General features: G+C 44.9%; 1 long non-coding RNA gene across 1 annotated transcript; it reads right to left on the bottom strand.

Moving 5' to 3' along the window:
- Positions 1-5,854: 5,854 nt before the first annotated feature.
- LOC138848474 (uncharacterized) lies at positions 5,855-18,722 on the bottom strand. The gene is made up of 3 exons (XR_011386297.2): positions 18,599-18,722; positions 7,031-7,218; positions 5,855-6,057 (listed from the first exon to the last, which is right to left on the bottom strand). It is a non-coding gene; the product is annotated as an uncharacterized LOC138848474 (long non-coding RNA).
- Between the last annotated feature and the right edge of the window lie 461 nt (positions 18,723-19,183).

The raw sequence follows: 19,183 nt of genomic DNA on the forward strand, positions 1-19,183 counted from the left end.
TAAATTTGCATATAACCATGCACATCTTCCTGTATATTTTAAATCACCTCTAGATTACTTTTAATACAATGTAGATCCTAAGGAAATATTTTTTATGCTGTATTGTTTAAAGCATAAAAGTTTGCATATGTTCAGTACAGATGCAAATTTTTTTAAAGATTTATTTTATTTATTTGAAAGACAGTGTTACAGAGAGAGGTAGAGACAGAGAGGTCTTCCATCCGCTGGTTCACTTCCCAGATGGCCGCAATGGCTGGAGCTGCGCTGATCCAAAACCAGGAGCCAGGAGCTTCTTCCGGGTCTCCCATGTGGGTGCAGGGGCCCAAGCACTTGGGCCATCTTGTTCTGCTTTCCCAGGCCATAACAGAGAGCTGGACTGGAAGAGGAGCAGCCCAGACTAGAACCAGTGCCCACATGGGATGCCAGCGCTTCAGGCCAGGACGTTAACCCGCTGCATCACAGCGCCAGCCCCAGTACAGATGCAATTTAAAAAAAAAAATATTTTCAATCTGAAGTTAGCTGGATCCATGGATGTGAAACCCACAGAGGACTGATTGTATTTTCAAGCTGTATTAGTGAAAACACATTCATAATGTCTTCCCAATGTGCTAACTACTTTATCATTATGAAGTGTCTCTCTTTCTCTCTGATGATTCCCTTCCTTTTGTATGGAAATCTACTTTATACAATATATGGACACGCCAGCCTCCATATGCTTTTATTTTGTATATTTCATTTGTTATTTACTTTTTTTTTTTGACAGGCAGAGTGGATAGTGAGAGAGAGAGACAGAGAGAAAGGTCTTCCTTTTGCCGTTGGTTCACCCTCCAATGGCCGCCGTGGCTGACGCACTGCGGCCGGCGCACCGCGCTGATCCAATGGCAGGAGCCAGGTGCTTCTCCTGGTCTCCCATGGGGTGCAGGGCCCAAGCACCTGGGCCATCCTCCACTGCCTTCCCGGGCCACAGTAGAGAGCTGGCCCGGAAGAGGGGCAACCGGGACAGAATCCGGCACCCCGACCGGGACTAGAACCCAGTGTGCTGGCGCCGCTAGGTGGAGGATTAGCCTATTGAGCTGCGGCGCCGGCCTCATTTGTTATTTACTTTCAACCTATCTGTGTTTTTATATTTAAATTGCATCAATTGGTAGACAGTATATAATTTTTACTTTTTTTAAAAAAAGATTCATTTATTTACTTGAGAGGCAGGGTTACAGAGAGAGGGACGGACAGAGAGGACCTCCAGCCACTGGTTCACTCCCCAGATGGCCACAACAGCCAGAGCTGAGCCAATTGAAGCCAGGATCCATGAGCTGCTTCTGGATATCCCACATGGGTGCAGGGTCCTAAGCACTTGGGTCATCCTCCACCATTTTTCCAGGCCATAGCGGGGAGCTGGATTGGAAGTAGAGCAGCTGGGACTTGAAACGGCACCTATATGGGATGCCAGCACTGCAGACAGAGGCTTAACCTACTATGCCACAGCACCAGTCCCCAATTCTTTTTAATGCATTCTGGCCACCCTTGCCTTTTAACTGGAGTATTTAGTCATTTACATTTAATGTAATTATTGATATAGAGAAATTATTAAGTATAATTTTACTATTTGTTTTATAGCATGTATTTTAATATTTTTTATTTATTTGAAAGGCAGACTTAGAGAGAGAGAGAGAGAGAGAGAGAGAGAGAGATAGTCTTCCATCACTGGTTCAATCTCCAAATGGTCACAACAGCCTGGGCCATCCTCTGCTACTTTCCCAGGCACATTAGCTGGGAGCAGGAGCAGAAATGGAACAGCTGGGACTCAAACAGGTGCCCATGTGGATGTCAGTGTCCTAGGCAGTGGCTGAACCTGTTGTACAACGCCAGCCCATTATCTCATATATTTTATGTCTCTCTGTCACGCCTTTCTTGACCGCTTTGGCATTAATTGAATAATTTTTATAATTCTATTTAATTAATTTTAGCAAAACATCTTTGAATTTTTCCCAAGAGATTACAATATTTGTGTTTTAAAAATTAATACTGGAGGCCGGCGCTGTGGCACAGTGGGTTAACACCCTGGCCTGAAGCACCGGCATCCCATGTGGGCACCGGTTTGAGACCCGGCTGCTCCACTTCCTCTCCAGCTCTCTGCTATGGCCCGGGATAGCAGTAGAGGATGGCCCAAGTCCTTGGACCCCTAAACCCACGTGGGAGACCCCGAAGAAGTTCCTGGCTCTTGGCTTCAGATCAGCACAGCTCCGGCCATTGCGGCCATCTGGGGAGTGAACCACTGGATGGAAAACCTCTCTCTCTCTCTCTGTGTCTCTCCTCTCTGTGTAACTCTGACTTTCAAATAAATAAATAAATCTTTTAAAAAATTAATACTGGCCGGTATCGCGGCTCACTAGGCTAATCCTCCGCTCTGTGGCGCCGGTACACGGGGTTCTAGTCCTGGTTGGGGTGCCAGATTCTGTCTTGGTTGCTCCTCTTCCAGTCCAGCTCTCTGCTGTGGCCCAGGAAGGTAGTAGAGGGTGGCCCAAGTGCTTGGGCCCTGCACTCACATGGGAGACCAGGAGGAAGCTCCTGGCTCCTGGTTTCAGATCGGCGCAGCACGCCAGCCGTAGCAGCCATTTAGGGGGTGAAGCAACGGAAAAGGAAGACCTTTCTCTCTGTCTCTCTCTCTCTGCCTGTCAAAAAAAAAATACTATACCAATTTATAGGAAATACAAGGACGTTTCTGTACATTATGATAGGCTTGTGATATATGTTGTATCTACATGTTATATACCCCTTTACAGAATGCTATTTTTGCTTTAACAGTCACTTATTCCAGAGAAATTATAAGGAAAAAATTCTTCTATAGTTACCCACATTAAATAAAAATGTCTTTAGTTTGCCTTTTTTTTTTTTTTTTTTTGACAGGCAGAGTTAGTGAGGGAGAGAGACCTGGGCCATCCCCCACTGCACTCCCTGGCCACAGCAGAGAGCTGGACTGGAAGAGGAGCAACCAGGACAGAATCCGGCTCCCCGACTGGGACTAGAACCCAGTGTGCCGGCACCACAGGCAGAGGATTAAGCCTAGTGAGCCATGGCGCCGGCCCTAGTTTGCCTTCGTTCTTGAACCATTGTTATTTCGTATAAGTTTTTAAAAAGATTTATTTATTTTATTTGAAAGGCAGAATTACAGAGAGGCAGAGAGAAAGAGAGAGAGAGAGAGAAAGAGAGAGAGAGGTCTTCCATCTGCTGGTTCACTCCCCAGATAGCTGCAACAGCTGGAACTAGGCCGATCCGAAGCCAGGAGCAATGAGCCAGGAGTTTCTTTTGGGTCTCCCATGTGGGTGCCGGGGCCCAAGGAATTGAGCCATCTTCTACTGCTTTCCCAGACACTGCAGAGAGCTGGATCAGAAGCGGAGTAGCCGGGACTTGAACTGGCACCCTTATGGGATGCTGGTACTAGAGGAAGTGGCTTTAACCGCTACAGCACAGCACCGGCCCCTTCATTTAATTTTGAAGGTTGAATACTGGGCTGACATTCCCCACATCCACCCCCAAAATTATAACGATGCCATTTCACTTGATTCTGACGAGAAGCTAGTTGTATTTCTAATGTTTGTTTCCTTCATGGTATGTCATTTTCCTCTGCCTACTGTCAAATTTTATCTTTACTTTTCTCAGTAGTTTGGCTCTGTTGTACCTAGGTGTGACTTTTATTACTTCCTGCTTGGGCTTCACTGAGCTTCCAGAATCTGGTAATTTATGTCTTTCACCAAATCTGGGGAAATTTCTGCCACTATTTTTTTTGGAATTTTTTTCAGTTGGAATCAGTTTTTATCTTTTTAAAAGATTTTATTTATTTATTTGAGAGGTGGAGTTACAGTGAGAGGGAGAGACAGAGAGAAAGGTCTTCCTTCCGTTGGTTCACTCCCCAAATGGCTATAATGGCCAGAACTGTGCTGATCCGAAGCCAGGAGCCAGGTGCTTCCTCCTGGTCTCCCATGTGGGTGCAGGGCCCAAACACTTGGGTCATCTTCTACTGGATGACCTGGAATCAGTTTTTAAATACAAAAAGTGAGTACTGACTTAAAAAAAATTTTTTTTTGACAGGCAGAGTTAGACAGTGAGAGAGAAAAAGAGAAAAGTCTTCCTTCCGTTGGTTCACCCCCCAAATGGCCACTTAAATAAATCTTTGAAAAAAAAAAAAAGATATGTATGTGTATATGAGTGTGTGTGAGTGTGTGTTAAAAAGTCAGTACTTGGCTGGAGCTGCGGCTCACTTGGCTAATCCTCAGCCTGTGGCGTTGGTACCCCAGGTTCTAGTCCCAGTTGGGGCGCCAGATTCTGTCCCAGTTGCTCCCATCTACCCTAAGCCTACCTGTCAGAATGGGCTTCCCTGGGGGCTATCCATTTAAAAGCCCTACTGATCAGGGACAGTGCCTTGGCTCACTTGGTTAATCCTCTGCCTGCGGTGCCAGCATCCCATATGGGTGCCGGGTTCTAGTCCCGGTTGCTCCTCTTCCAGTCCAGCTCTCTGCTGTGGCCCAGGAAGGCAGTGGAGGATGGCCCAAGTGCTTGGGCCTCTGCCACCCGCATGGGAGACCAGGAGGAAGCACCTGGCTCTGGGCTTTCGATCGGCGCAGCGCCGGTCGTGGTGGCCATTTGGGGGGTGAACCAACGGAGGGAAGACCTTTCTCTCTTATTGCCTAACAATGCCTGTCCAAAAAAAAAAAGAAAGAAAGAAAGAATCTATGCTGTTTAGAAAAGGAGGACTAAAGATGGATAGAGCTCAAAATTGTAAAAACTGCAAGGTTTATAGTCCTTACTTTTTTTATTCTATAAATAACTTTTTAAAAAAGATTTATTTATTTGAAAGGCAGAGTTACAAAGAGGCAGAGGCAGACGCAGAGAGAGAGAGAGAGAGAAAGACCTTCTATCTGCTTGTTCACTCCCCAAATGGCCACAATGGCCAGAGCTGGGCCAGTCTGAAGCAAGGAGCAAGGAACTTCTTCTGGGTCTCCCTTGCTGATGCAGAGGCCCAAGTGCTTGGGCCATCCTCTACTGCTTTCCCAGGCCATAGCAGAGAGCTTGATCGAAAGTGGAGCAGCTGGGACTCGAACCACACCCATACAGGAGGCTTTACCCTTTACACCACAGTCTGGCCCCCTAAATAATTTCTTATTGGCTACAGTGTAACAAATATTTTTATTTGACAAGTAGAGTTATAGACAGTGAGAGAGACAGAGAGAAAGGTCTTCCTTCCGATGGTTCACTCCCCAAATTGCCGCTATGGTCGGCGCTGCGCTGATCCGAAGCCAAGAGCCAGGTAGTGCCTCTTCCTGGTCTCTCATGCGGGTGCAGGGCCCAAGCACCTGGGCCATCCTCTGCACTCCCGGGCCACAGCAGAGAGCTGGACTGGAAGAGGAGCAACTGGCACAGAATCTGGTGCCCCGACCGGGACTAGAACCCGGGGTGCTGGCGCCACAGGCGGAGGATTAGCCTATTGAGCCGCGGCGTCGGCTTCTCTGTCCCCTTCTATGAATGTGGGTCTTCCAGTTTTTTTCCTTTCTCAACTGCTATAGTCAGATTCCTCTTCATTAGATAATTCTGTCAAATTTCATTTCTATAGAGAAGACTAGGGCTTAATAAAAGACTTTAAGAGAGGGATTCTGTGTAGTTAGTTGTATTTCCTAGGTTCCTTTTGAGGTTGTAGGCACAAGTTATAGAGGGTGTTAACACATAACATCAGTCTAAATACAAATTTTCAATCATCTGATTCACAAAATTGTTCAGTTGAAGAACAATGGAAGAATTTGAAGAATTTGGCCTGCACGGACAAATTAATTCCCTTGATCAAAAAAATTCTCATAGAAGTGAATTAAATCTGGATATTTATTTATTTGGTAAGGAATAATTTCACAGAGAGAGGGTGAGAAAGAAAGAGGTCTTCCATCCACTGGTTCACTTCCCAAAAGGCTTCAATGGTCAGAGCTGGGGCTGGGCCAGGAGCCTAGAACTCCATCTGGGTCTCCAATGGGGATGGCAGGTGCCCACCTACTCAGGCCATCTTCTGCTTCTTTCCTAGGCACAGTAGTAGGGAGTTAGACCAGAAGTGGAGCCTCCAGAACTCAAACCAGAACTCATAAGGGATGCTGATGTCCCAACACCAGCTCCAAACCTAAGTGCTTAGTGTTTCTATTTATTTATATATTTTTATTTTTAAAAAATATTTATTTTATTTATTTGAAAGACAGAGTTACAGAGAGAGGTAGAGATACAGAGAGAGGTCTTCCATCTGCTGGTTCACTCTTCAAATGGCTGCAACAGCCGGAGCTGTGCTAATCTGAAGCCAGGAGCCAGGAGCTTCTTCCAGGTCTCCCACGTGGGTGCAGGGGCCCAAGGACTTGGGCCATCATCTACTGCTTTCCCAGGCAACAGCAGAGAGCTGGATTGGAAGAGGACCAGCCAGGACTAGAACCGGCACTCATATGGGATGCCGGCGCTTCAGGCCAGGGCGTTAACCCACTGCACCACAGCACCAGCCCCAGTGTATCTATTCATGCTCTCTTGAGTAGGCAGTATATATGTATTTGTTTCATGTGAATGTGGGAAACGCTAATTGAATCAGTTCCTGTGTCAGCTGCTCCACTTTAGAACCAGCTCCCTGATAATGGCATGGGAAAACAGTAGAAGATGGCCCAAGTACTTGAACCCCCACCACTCAGGTGGGAGGCCCAGATGAAGTTCCTGGCTCCTGACTTTGGCCTGGCCCAGCCCTGGCAGTTGCGGCCATCTAGGGAGTGAACCAGAGGATGGAAGATCTCTCTGTCTCTCCCTCTCTCTGACTTTAAAATAAGTAATTAAAAAAAAAAGTGGTTATGTTTTCTTAAAATAACACATGTACCAACCCGCAAAATTCACAAAAGAATCCCCAAAACCAATTTGTCTTAAGGGTCAAATTCTTCAATTTTTTACCTGAATAACTTATTCCTGATTGTCAAATTTCTCAAATTCTTCTACTGATACTCCGGTTGAACAATTTGTAGTTTCTTACCTGTGGCTCCTGAATATTCTTCACCAACCCTTGTGCAGAGCTATGATGCCAATGGAAAGTCAGCTGTTTGCAGCAACACATTCACCAACAATTTGCCAGTTGCCATGGGTCTCTCTTCAGAAGGAATCTTTTCTCTGCAAATGCCAATGTCTCCCTGAAAATGTGTCTTCATCTTCTATTCTTTCTGTCTACAAAAGTCAGAAAGTAGCTACTATTATTTTTGGAAATTTGGTCCACACTATGGTCAATATCTACAATTTCTGATGCAAAGTATGCAAACATTACTTTGAACTGTATCTGGTACAGCTTGGTGGTCAGGTCATTATTTGCAAATCACCAAGTCCCATCTGGGAGCCAGTTTTGTAGTACAGAGGGTTAAGCTACTGCTTACGATTCTCATATCCCATTTGGGAATGCCAGCTTGAGTCCCAGTTTCTCCGCTTCTGATCCAGCTCCCTGCTAAAGTGCCTGGAAGGCAGCAGATGATGGACTAAGTCTTTGGGCACCTGGCATCCATGTGGGAGACTCAGATGGAGTCCCTGGCTCCTTGTTTCACCCTGGTCCAGACCAGCTGTTGCAATCATTTGGGGAGTAAACCAATGGATGGAAAAATCTTTGTCTTTCCCTCTCTTATTCTACATTTCAAATAAATAAATATATACATAAATCTTAACCACCTCCCACTCCCACCCTCCCCAGAAAAGGCGTGTTTTACTCACAGAATCATGTACCAACACAGCTGTCACCTGGAGAGGAAAATATGGATCTTTGGTTTGGGAGATAGTACCCATCAACTAGCTACTGGTTATTTAGAAATTATTGATATCTATTCTGCCTGAACTTTACTGTCTATTTTGCACCACTGACCAAATTATGTGACATGATCAATTTAGAAGTAGTGCTTTCAATTCTCTCTTTCTCTCTCTCTCTTTTTTTTTTTTTTTTTTTTTTTTTTTTTTACAGGCAGAGTGGATAGTTAGAAAGAGACAGAGAGAGAAAGGTCTTCCTTTTGCCGTTGGTTCACCCTCCAATGGCTGCCACGGTGCACCGCGCTGCAGCCGGCGCACCGCGCTGATCCAAAGGCAGGAGCCAGGTGCTTCTCCTGGTCTCCTATGGGGTGCAGTGCCCAAGCACTTGGGCCATCCTCCACTGCACTCCCAGACCACAGCAGAGAGCTGGACTGGAAGAGGGGCAACTGGGACAGAATCCGGCGCCCCGACCGGGACTAGAACCCGGTGTGCCGGCGCCGCTAGGTGGAGGATTAGCCTACTGAGCCGCAGCGCCGGCCTTTCAATTCTCTTTTACCATATTTATCGCAGTTTCCTGTTTAACCAGTATGATGCTTTGATTTTGGGTTTTAGTATACTTTAGTACAAAAATCTGGAGGCAAATTTTTCAGTGAATACATCTGAGAGACAAATTGTCATGGTTGTTTCTGAAAGTATTTTTGAATTAACATGCCAATTTTCAAAGATTGAGTTAAATAGGTTATTTGTTTAACCCTATATTAAAACTGTATTTTCTTGTTCAGCAAAAAAAGTATCACAAGTGGTCTCCACATAAAGTTTATATATATTATGTTCCTAAATTTTAATGTTCTACCACCACTATTCATTACTTTAAATTTCTTTCTCAAATTCTTCTATTTTCACATAAGGTAAAGCCTTTTAACCTCTAATATTTTCCATATAAAACTTTCCCCCATATCCTTTATATCTTTCTCTTTTATCTCCCTTAATTCTAGTATTTACTGTAGCCAGATAACAAGAAAATATGCCTTCAGGTACTTCTCCAAAGTTCCCTCCCTAAAGATACCATTTCTGTGACAAAAGAATGTTGTGTTAAAGTATCTGCAATGTACGCTAGTTAGAATAAGCGAAAGAAACTACAGCTAGGCCCAGGACTATGGTGCAGCAGGTTAAACACGGGCTTGTGAAGCCTGTAGTCACTCCATTTCCGACTCTGCTTCCTGCTAATGTGCCTGAGAAGGCAGAGATGATGACACCAAATATGGGGCCCCTGCCACTCATGTCGGAGACCCAGAGGAGAGTTCCTGTGCCCATTTTTGGAGTGAACCAGTGAATAGAAGATCTTCCTCTCTGTTGCTCTGCCTTTCAAATAAATAAATTTTTTTGTAAAAAAAAGAAAAGAAATTTCACCTTGACTGGTTAGTTAGTGAGGAACACTACCTGTATTTTCTCAAGGTAACAAGAGAAAATCAGGTATATTACTTATAAATGAATATTTTCATTTTTAAAACTCGAATCTCTTCATAGAAGTGGCATTTAAAATTACCTGATGTAGCAAAATGTTTAAGCACAATTTTCCAGAAAAATATATTGTATGAGATATACTGATTTCATTTATAAGTCAAAAAAACACCAATTTTTGATGATAAATTAGACAAGCAATAATCCATTACCCTTGAATAGATGAACCCATATTAACCAAAATGCTGAATTAAATTAACTGTGCCAAGAGCAATTAATGTAATAATAGCTTCAATAAAGCCTCATTAAATAATCAACTAGAATCATTTAAGAGGAACAAAAGATTTAGCCCAAAGCACCTAGCTAATAAATTTTTATGTTTTTATATCTTTTAAAGAATTATTTATTTATTTGAATGGTAGAGGGAGAGACAGAGATCTTCTATCCACTGGTTCACTGTCCAAGTGGCCACAATGGCTGGGGCTGAGCCAGGTTGAAGCCAGGAGCCTGGAATTCCATTCAGGTCTCCCATGTGGTTGGCAGGGACCAAGTACTTGGGGCATCTTCCACTGCTGGGCCTTGAATAGGTACTCTAATATGGGATGGTGGCATCACAAGCATCATCTAAAACTAGTACATCACAATGCTGGCCCCTATTAGTTTTATTTTTAAGACCATTCTTCAACTTTAACTGAAGGTATATGGTATTAACCCTTGAAAATAAGTCTAGGGGTTGTATCACAGCATAGCAGGTAAAGCCACCACCTGCAATGCTGGCATCCCATAAGGGTGCTGATTGCAATCCTGGCTGTTCCACTTCTGATCTAGCTCCCTTCTAATGTGCCTGGGAAAGAAGAAGATGGCCCAAGTTCTTGGGCCCCTTATAGCCATGTAAGTGACCCATATGAAGCTCTTGACTACTGGCTTCAGCATGGTCTAGCTACAACCATTGAAGTCATTTGGGAAGTGAACTAGTGGATGGACGATTTTTCTGTCTTTCTCCATCTCTCCTTCTCTTTCCCTGTAACTCTGCCTTTCAAATAAATCTTTTTTTAAAAAAAGTCTAAAGAATACATGGCTTTTAGTACTTTTGATTTTATGATTAACTTCAACATTGTTCAAGAAATTCTTATTTTTTTAGAGCCGATTTTGTAAAATTTGCTGTAAGACTTCACAGAAAAAAATTTTAAAATATCCCAAGTTTTAAGGTATTTTTTCCCTCCTATGGCACTTTTCACTAATGGTTACTGGCCAGCAAATAAGACTAATATTTGTTTTACTCTTACATTTTTAGGTATATACTATTTTACATATTACTATCTGACATTGAGCAAGTTGCTTAGATATCAATAATTATTTTTTTAATTTTCATTTTATTGAAAAGCAGAGAGAGACGGAGTGAGATCTTCTATCTGTTGGTTCACTCCTAACAATCTCACAACAGTCAAGGCTGGACCAGGCTAAAGTCAGGAACAAGGAACTCAACCTGGGCCTCCCATGTGGAAGCCATCATCTGCTCCTCCCAGGGTGCCCATTAGAAGGCAGCTGAATCAAAAGTGGAGTAGCTGGCTGTCAAACCAGGCATTTTGATAATGGATTTGGGCATCCAAGTAACAACCGTAAGCTAGTACAGCAAATGTCTGTCTGTATAGTTGATATTATCAACTCTAAAAAAAATTCTGTAGGTGCTATATAGTAGTGGTCCTCAGCTTCTTTCCTGTCCCTTTATATATGATGGTTGCAATGTTCAACCACCAGCAGCACTGGCTGTTCCCTGCTCTCCCTTCCTGTGGCGAAATCACTGATGTAAGCTTGCTTTCAGCACTTGTAAGTCATGAGTCCTTTAGAGTGATCATGAAATTAAAAAAATAAATCTGAAATCATGCAACCTTGAGATGTATTTTTTCCGTTCTTTTCCTTTGTCCAGTCTCTATTAGTTAAATACTACTGCACAGTGCTCTAGTACAACAGAAATTACTTCTGAATAAAAAGATCTTTTTGTGAGATTCTTAGTGAAAAACAAACAAAAAGCCCATATATAAGACATGTAAAGCAGGAGTGAAGGTTATGCTACTGTGGCTTTCAATATATCTCCTTTCTATACTCTTTTATTTCTGGATGGTGAATTTAATAGGAAAACCACTGTACAACAAATTAAAGCATAGTATCTGACAGCCATCTTGCTGCCAAGTTTTATTTCATGCTTTCAAAGGAGGTAAGAAGCCAAGTTATATACGTTTTCACTACTCTCAGATTCTAGATAACTGTTGGGTTTATCAATTACTTGCAAAAACATTTAGGGTAAGATACCCCACTAAGATAAAAGGGAACCTACAAGAATGTGCTGGCATCTTTTATATTACATTTATGGGCCTATTATTTGTATAGGCTGAATAATTTATATCTACTATAGCAACTACTTAATTTTAGACAAATTTTTAAGTTTCACAGGCAATATTAGACCAGAATTTCAATTTTGAACATGTAGTATAAATCTATTCCTGATTTTTTTTCTAAGATTTATTTATTTGAAAGGCAAAGTTAGAGAGACAGGGAGAGACTAAGAGTGATCTGCCATCTGCTGGTTCACTCCCCAAAAAGCCACAACAGCTGGGGCTGGGCCAGGCTGAACAGGAGCCAAGAACTTCTACTGGGTCTCCCATGTGGGTACAAGAGCCCAGGAACTTGGGCCATCCTTTGCTGCCTCCCCAGGCGCATTAGCAGGGAGCTGGATCAGAAGTGAAGCAGCTGGGACTTAAACCAGGGCCCATTTGGGATGCTGGTGGCAGCTTAACGGACTAGACCACAAGGCCGGCACCTTTTCCTGAGTTTTAAACCCTTTTCTTGCTTTTAGGAAACATAACTGCATAATTCAAACTCCCTCAATACTGTGACCTAGTTCCCTCCTCTTAATGTTATAAACAGTTCATGTAACTATGGTAACCACTGGGGGAAACTGAATGTTTTTCTGGTCAGCAATATGCAAAGCATACCATATGTGTTATTTTTTCTCTCTCTGATAACCTAGAGAGCGATGTGTTTACTTTCTGTTTTCTTTTTAATCTGAGAGACAGAAACGGAGAGAAAGAGAACGAGAGCTCTCATCTGCTGGTTTACTCTTCAAATTCTTGCTGGGCAGAAGCCAGGAGATGGGAAAGCAATCCAGGTCTTCCACATCCTACATGGATAGTAGGAACCCAATCACTTGAGTCATCACCTATGCCACCCAGGGTCTGCAGTAGTGGGAAGCTGGAGTTAGAGCAGTCAGAGCTGGAAATCAAACCTAGGCACTCTGATGTGCGATATGGTTGTTTTAAGTGCTAGGCTAAACACCCGCCCATATTTTTTTTCTTGGTTATGGGAATACGATATTTTATTATACTGACTTTCCCCTTGACAACACTCCATAATTCAGAATTCCTTCATTAAAATGTTTTAGGTTTGGCCAGTGCCGCGGCTTACTAGGCTAATCCTCCGCCTGCGGTGCTGGTACTCCGGGTTCTAGTCCCGGTTGCTCCTCTTCCAGTCCAGCTCTCTGCTGTGGCCCAGGAAGGCAGTGGAGGATGGCCCAAGTCCTTGGGCCCTGCACCCGCATGGGAGACCAGGAGGAAGCACCTGGCTCCTGGTTTCAGATCGGCGCAGCGCGCCGGCTGTAGCAGCCATTTGGGGGTGAACCAACGGAAGGAAGACCTTTCTCTCTCTCACTATCTAACTCTGCCTGTAAAAAAATGTTTTAGGATCATCTTTTAACTATTAATAATAATCTTCTATGCTGAATAGTATCATAAGCCAAGGTAGCAAGTTTGATTGTAAACACAATTTTAAATCTGTGCTGTCAGGAGCGGTTGTTTAGCCTAATGGATAAGACAGCCACATCCCACATTGGAGTGCCTGGGTTCAATTCCAGGCTCTGCTTCCTAACTCCAGCTGCCCATCAAGCAGACCTTACAGGGCAGTGGCAATGGCTCAAATACTTGGGTCCCTGCTACCAACATGGGAGACTAGGATTGTGTCCCCAGCTTCTGGCTCTGGCTCTGACAATGGCCCAGCTCTCACAGGCCTTTGGGGAGTCAAGCAGCACACAGAAGCTCTATGTCCATGTATTTCTGTCTCAGACAACAACAACAACAAAAGGGTGCCAGCAGTGTGGTGCAGTAAGTTGAACCATTGCTTGCAAGGCCAGCATTCCATATGAGTGCCATTTGAGTTCTGGCTGTTCCACTTCTTTTCCAGCTTCCTGTCAATGTGCCTGGGAAAGTAGCCGAAGATGACCCAAGTGCTTGGGCCCCTGCACCAACATGGCAGACCCAGATGAAGCTCCTGGGTTTGGCCTGGCCCAGCACCATTTGTGGCCATTTCCATTTGGGAAGTAAACCAGTGGATGGAAGACCTCTCTGTCTCTCTCTGTAACTGTGCTTTTCAAATAAAAAAATAAAATAAATAAATGTTATAAAAAATTGACTTCAGTCTACCACATAAACTACACATAAGGCCTACATGTAAGGGCTGACATTGCTCAGATTTCTAATACCTCATCTAGGAAATCTGGTATTTTCTTAACCTTACCCTTTAGTCCTTAAGTGTTTTCTTACAGTAAAAAACTGTTAAAATGGAATTAAACTTCAGGGTGTTTACTTAGATACTAATAGACATCTCTAGTTTGTAGTGATTTTTATATATCTTTTTATTACTATTTTTTATTTTACTACAACTAGTATGTGCTACTTACAAAGCAATTTTAAATGCTTTCAAATTCAGCTTTTTTTTTTTTTTTTTTTAGGTTAAGGCTGCCACCTGTGGCACTGGCATTCCAGCTGCTCTACTTCTGATCCAGCTCCATGCTAGTGCGCTTGGGAAAACACATGAGGATTGGCTGGCGCCTCGGCTCAACAGGCTAATCCTCCACCTAGCGGCGCTGGCACACCAGATTCTAGTCCCGGTCGGGATGCCGGATTCTGCCCGGTTGCCCCTCTTCCAGGCCAGCTCTCGGCTGTGGCCCGGGAAGGCAGTGGAGGATGGCCCAAGTGCTTGGGCCCTGCACCCCATGGGAGACCAGGAGAAGCAGCATGGTGCACCAGCCGCAGCGCGCCAGCCGTGGTGGCCATTGGAGGGTGAACCAACGGCAAAAGGAAGACCTTTCTCTCTGTCTCTCTCTCTCACTGTCCACTCTGCTTGTCAAAAAAAAAAAAAAAAAAAAGTGAGGATAACCCTGTACCCACATGGGAAATCCTGAGGAAGCTACTGGCTCTGGTCTTGTCCAGTCTTGGCCATCGTGGCTATTTGGGGAGTAGACCAGCAGATGGAAGATCTCTCTCTCTCTCTCTGTAACTCTGCCTTTCAAAATAAATAAATCTTTTTTTTTTTTTTTTTTTTTTGACAGGCAGAGTGGACAGTGAGAGAGAGAGACAGAGAGAAAGGTCTTCCTTTTGCCGTTGGTTCACCCTCCAATGGCCGCCGCAGCAGGTGCGCTGCGGCCGTCGCACCGCGCTGATCTGATGACAGCAGCCAGGTACTTATCCTGGTCTCCCATGGGGTGCAGGGCCCAAGCACTTGGGCCACCCTCCACTGCACTCCCGGGCCACAGCAGAGAGCTGGCCTGGAAGAGGGGCAACAGGGACAGAATCCGGCGCCCTGACCGGGACTAGAACCCAGTGTGCCGGCGCCGCAAGGTGGAGGATTAGCCTAGTGAGCCGCGGCGCCGGCCCAAAATAAATAAATCTTTAAAAAAATTAGCTCAGATTTTCTTTTAGCTTATTTTTTATACTAATGAATTTAAAGTTTGGGTATTTTTAGTGTAATTTTAAATGCTTCACTGGATCTTCTAGAACAAATTACTCAAAAGTAAGGCAACCTCCTAGATTAGTAAGGACTTATTTGTATTAAGTATGATTACCTTTCTGGAGTAGGCTGTCTACTGGTAACGTTTTGACCTGAGGATTTAATTTCAAGTTATTTTCTTGAATTTTCCAAAACAGTGCTTTTCAAGCATCCAATGTGTTCCCTAGAAAAACACTGCCATCTGCTTAATTGAATTGAATGGGGGGAATTATCAGCCTCTTACTAAAGACCTCCCTAAGCAAATGAAATGTGCAGAACTTTTTTGGACCCCACTAAACACACTAATCATAACAAGATTTAATGAGGAAATAGGGAAATCAGAAGATGTGAATTGCTAGATATTAAATAACAGCGGTATTGTGGATATGTTTTAAAAAGTTATCTCTTGGGGCCAGTGTTATGGCATAGAAGGTTAAGCTGCAAGCGCCGCTGGCATCCCATATGGGAGTTCTGGCTGCTCTACTTCCGATCCAGCTCCCTGTTAATGTGCCTGGGAAAGCAGCAGATAACCCAAGCACTTGGTCCCCTCCACCCATGTGGGAGACCTGGATGAAGCTCCTGGCTTTGGCCTTGCCCAGCCCCAGCCATTAAAGCCTTTTGGGCAGTGGACCAGCAGATGGAAGATCTCTCTCTTTCTCCCCTGCCTCTCTCTCTGTACCTACTCCTTTCAAATAAAAAAATAAATATTTTTTTAAAAGTTATCTGTTTGTATTTAAAGCATTTATGGATAAAATATAATAATTCACTAAGGGTAAGGGAGAACAGGTTATAAACTGAATAGTATTAGCCATTATATGATAAGGAAACTTTTATATTTGAAAATTTCCATGATAAAACATTTAAAAATAGGAAAACGAAAAGAACTTCAAATTTAATTGGCCTAACTCAGCAGAAGCTGAAACTTCCCAGGAGGTATCTTTAGAAATTGTTCACTATTTGTTAGTTTTCTTTTTAATCCCTTTGAAGTTGCTGCTGTCCCCTCACAATATAAATAAGGGATGTTAAGAGATGGTACGGTGGCATAAGCATTTCTTGCCAGGGACTTTTTCAAGTAACTGTCTTACAAATTAAAGAAAATCCAGACACTAATTTGGAGGCATCAGTTAGTTATCTTTCTTAAGGTTACTGTGAGAGTTGCTTTAAGAACAGAAAACATAAAGAGAAATTAAGATGCTAGTTTGCTTTATTCATATTATTAAATAGCACCAATTAACTTCTGTGTTGCAGAGAATTGAGGATTTTTAAATTTTGTATTTAGAAGAGTCAAGAGAGCCAATGTGAGGAGGCCCAAAATTTCCAGGTAGATGACTACTGAGTAGCAAAGGACATTTATGAACAACCAAAGTCGACTAGGGGCCGATGCTGTGGCGTAGCCACCGCCTGCAGTGCCGGCATCCCATATGGGCGCTGTTTCGAATTCTAACTGCTCCACTTCTGATCCAGCTCTCTGGCAGGATCTGGGAAAGCAGTGGAAGATGGCCCAAGTCCTTGGGCCCCTGCACTCATGTGGGAGGCCCCAGGAAGCTCCTGGCTCCAGATTGGCCCAGCTCTGGCTGTTGTGGCCACTGGGGGAGTGAACTAGCGGATGGAAGACCTATCTCTCCCTCCTTCTCTCTGCCTCTGTCTCTTTTTAACTCTGCCTTTCAAATAAATGAATAAAAATGTTTTTTAAAAAAGTTACATCTAGGGAGTTTGGTGATTTTTTTCCCCCAATGTAAGCACCCTCTCCTTTTACAAGTACGGCAGGAATAAGCCTTACATTACTAACCTTTGTAAATAAATAAATAAAAAAAAAGGCAAATGTCTGAAATAACTCACACCAGAGATGATCATGCTAGATTGTTTAACAAGTTTAGACCAATACCAGCTGAAATATTATTGGATTCTTTGCTTCCTTTCAGCTGTTCAATAGAATGATGAAAGAATGAGAACAATGCTATGAAGTCTCCTATGCCTTACTTACTCATCCTTCATACCTCTCACCTTGCTCTAGGTTCCTAGAAGGTGTACTCTGCTTCATGGCCTTCTCTCACTTCCAGTTTCTAGCCACATGACTTATCTGCCTGAAGATCACTCATCAGGTGAGTAAAAACCAGGGGTGTATTCAATAAAGAACCCGAATCGGTAAATAATAAGGTGTCTGGTATTAGTACTATTATTATTTAAAGATTTTATTTTTTTATTTGAGAGGTAGAGTTACAGTGAGAGGGAGAGACAGAGAAAAGGGGCTTCCTTCCGTTGGTTCACCCCGAAATGGCCGCAACCGCCCAAAGCCAGGTGCATCTTCCTGGTCTCCCATGTGGGTGCAGGGGCTCAAGGACTTGGACCATCTTCTACTGCTTTCCCAGGCCATAGCAGAGCTGGACTGGAAGAGGAGCAGCTGGGTCTCGAACCGGCGGCCAAATGGGATGCCGGCGCCGCAGGCGGAGGATTAACCAAATGAGCCACGACGCTGGCCCCGGTGTCTGGTATTATTTTTCAATAATGACAAATTGCTTCAAATTTGTGTGAAAACAAAACAACACGACAGGGTTCAGGTAAAATTCAGTAAAATTTAATACTTAACAATGTCTGGTTTTTGACAAGTTGGGTGCTTAATCTGAAAGCGTTACAGAATGACAAGAAAAACCCCCGAGGCAGTCTCAAGAATGCAATTCACTGTGCCGTCTGGGTTGACTTAATATTCAAGGGGTCGAAACCTCAAAGCGTCACAGGATAACACAGGACAGTCTCCCAAGCCTTCGCAATATTTTATTGTTTCCAAGCCATGGAACTCCCTGAAGTTTCAATTTTTCCTCCAGATCAAGCTCTAGAGTTTTCTCTGCATGTCAGTGGGTACTTACCACTAACAGCTGTCTCGAAACTGCTCTAAATCGGTCACCCTACAGGTGTCCCATGCTTCTAAACTGATTATAATGGCTAAATTCATCACTCGGTCACATTTTGCTTTGACTCACAATAGGGTTTGCTTACATAGGCGTTCCATTAAAATCCTCCGTGTATTCGATCTACTTCCACGCTTTTCTTTTGGTAACACTCGTTATTCTATAAACTCAACGTCCGCCTGTAATGAAAAGCAGCTCCTTTGGCTGGCATTTATTTCATTTACGTTACCCAGAAATTAATCGATGGGAATCCATCATTTCGTGGGCTGGACTGTGGCCTGGGGTCTCACCGTCAGTCCCTGGGCCTCTTTCGGCTTGGCCGGAGGGGAGGACGGAGTGACCATATCGTGCAGCGCCCCTCCCTCCGCCCGCAAGCCCTCGCCCACGTCTAATGCCTGAACGTTCCGACCCCCGAAAAGGTTTTGCTTCGTTCTGAACGGCTGTCTACCGGCCACTTTCGCACCCCTGCCCCCTCAACAGGACTCAACAGGAGGGGAACCCTGGCCAGAGCTTGCCACCCCGGCGCCGGGAGCCCTCCGGGTCACCCCAAGGCAGAGCGAAGCCGCACCGGGTCCCTGCAGGCGACTACGTGGAAGATAGGGAAAACGGCGGCGGTCAGAGGGAGCATCGCCTACCTCCCCGCTGCTGGGGAAGCCCCAGGGCGGCGCCGGGAGGAGGCTCGCTGCCCCCGGGCAGCGCTGAGGCGGCGGCCAGCGAGCCGCGGCGGCTCGGCGGGAACACAGCCGCCGTGCATGCCGGGAGCAGCGCCCCGCTGCACACTGGGTCGGTAGTTCCCGCAGGCCTCACTCCAGGGTGCAACGGAGAGCAGCTGCCGGCGGCTCCTTTTAAGGCTCGCGGGGAGCCGCGCTCGATCCGCCCAACGTGGGGAAGAGTCGATCACCCTGGGCCGAGTGAGCCGGGCCACGGCTCCCCTCTCCCAGTGGGAAGGACGGAAGGAAGAATTCGGCCACCTTTCAGGTCCCATTCAGAGCGCGGGCGGGGACGCGGGTTTGACAGTGCTTCCCCTTTAAGGGGGGGCGGGGCACAGCCTGCCGTTTGGCCGCCCTCCGCACCCTCCCCCCGCGGCCGAGAGTTGACAGACCAATCGCCCGGGCGGCGGACGGAAAGCGGGAGAATGCGAACCCTTCGGTGGGGCGCTAGGGGCGGGCCCCCGGCCTTATTAGGACGGCGTCCTGCGCAGGCGCAGAGGCGGCCGCAGC

This window comes from Oryctolagus cuniculus, chromosome 2 (assembly GCF_051225735.1).
Source record: "Oryctolagus cuniculus isolate XC-2025 breed Fujian yellow rabbit chromosome 2, ASM5122573v1, whole genome shotgun sequence".
In the NCBI taxonomy this organism is placed as follows: domain Eukaryota; kingdom Metazoa; phylum Chordata; class Mammalia; order Lagomorpha; family Leporidae; genus Oryctolagus; species Oryctolagus cuniculus.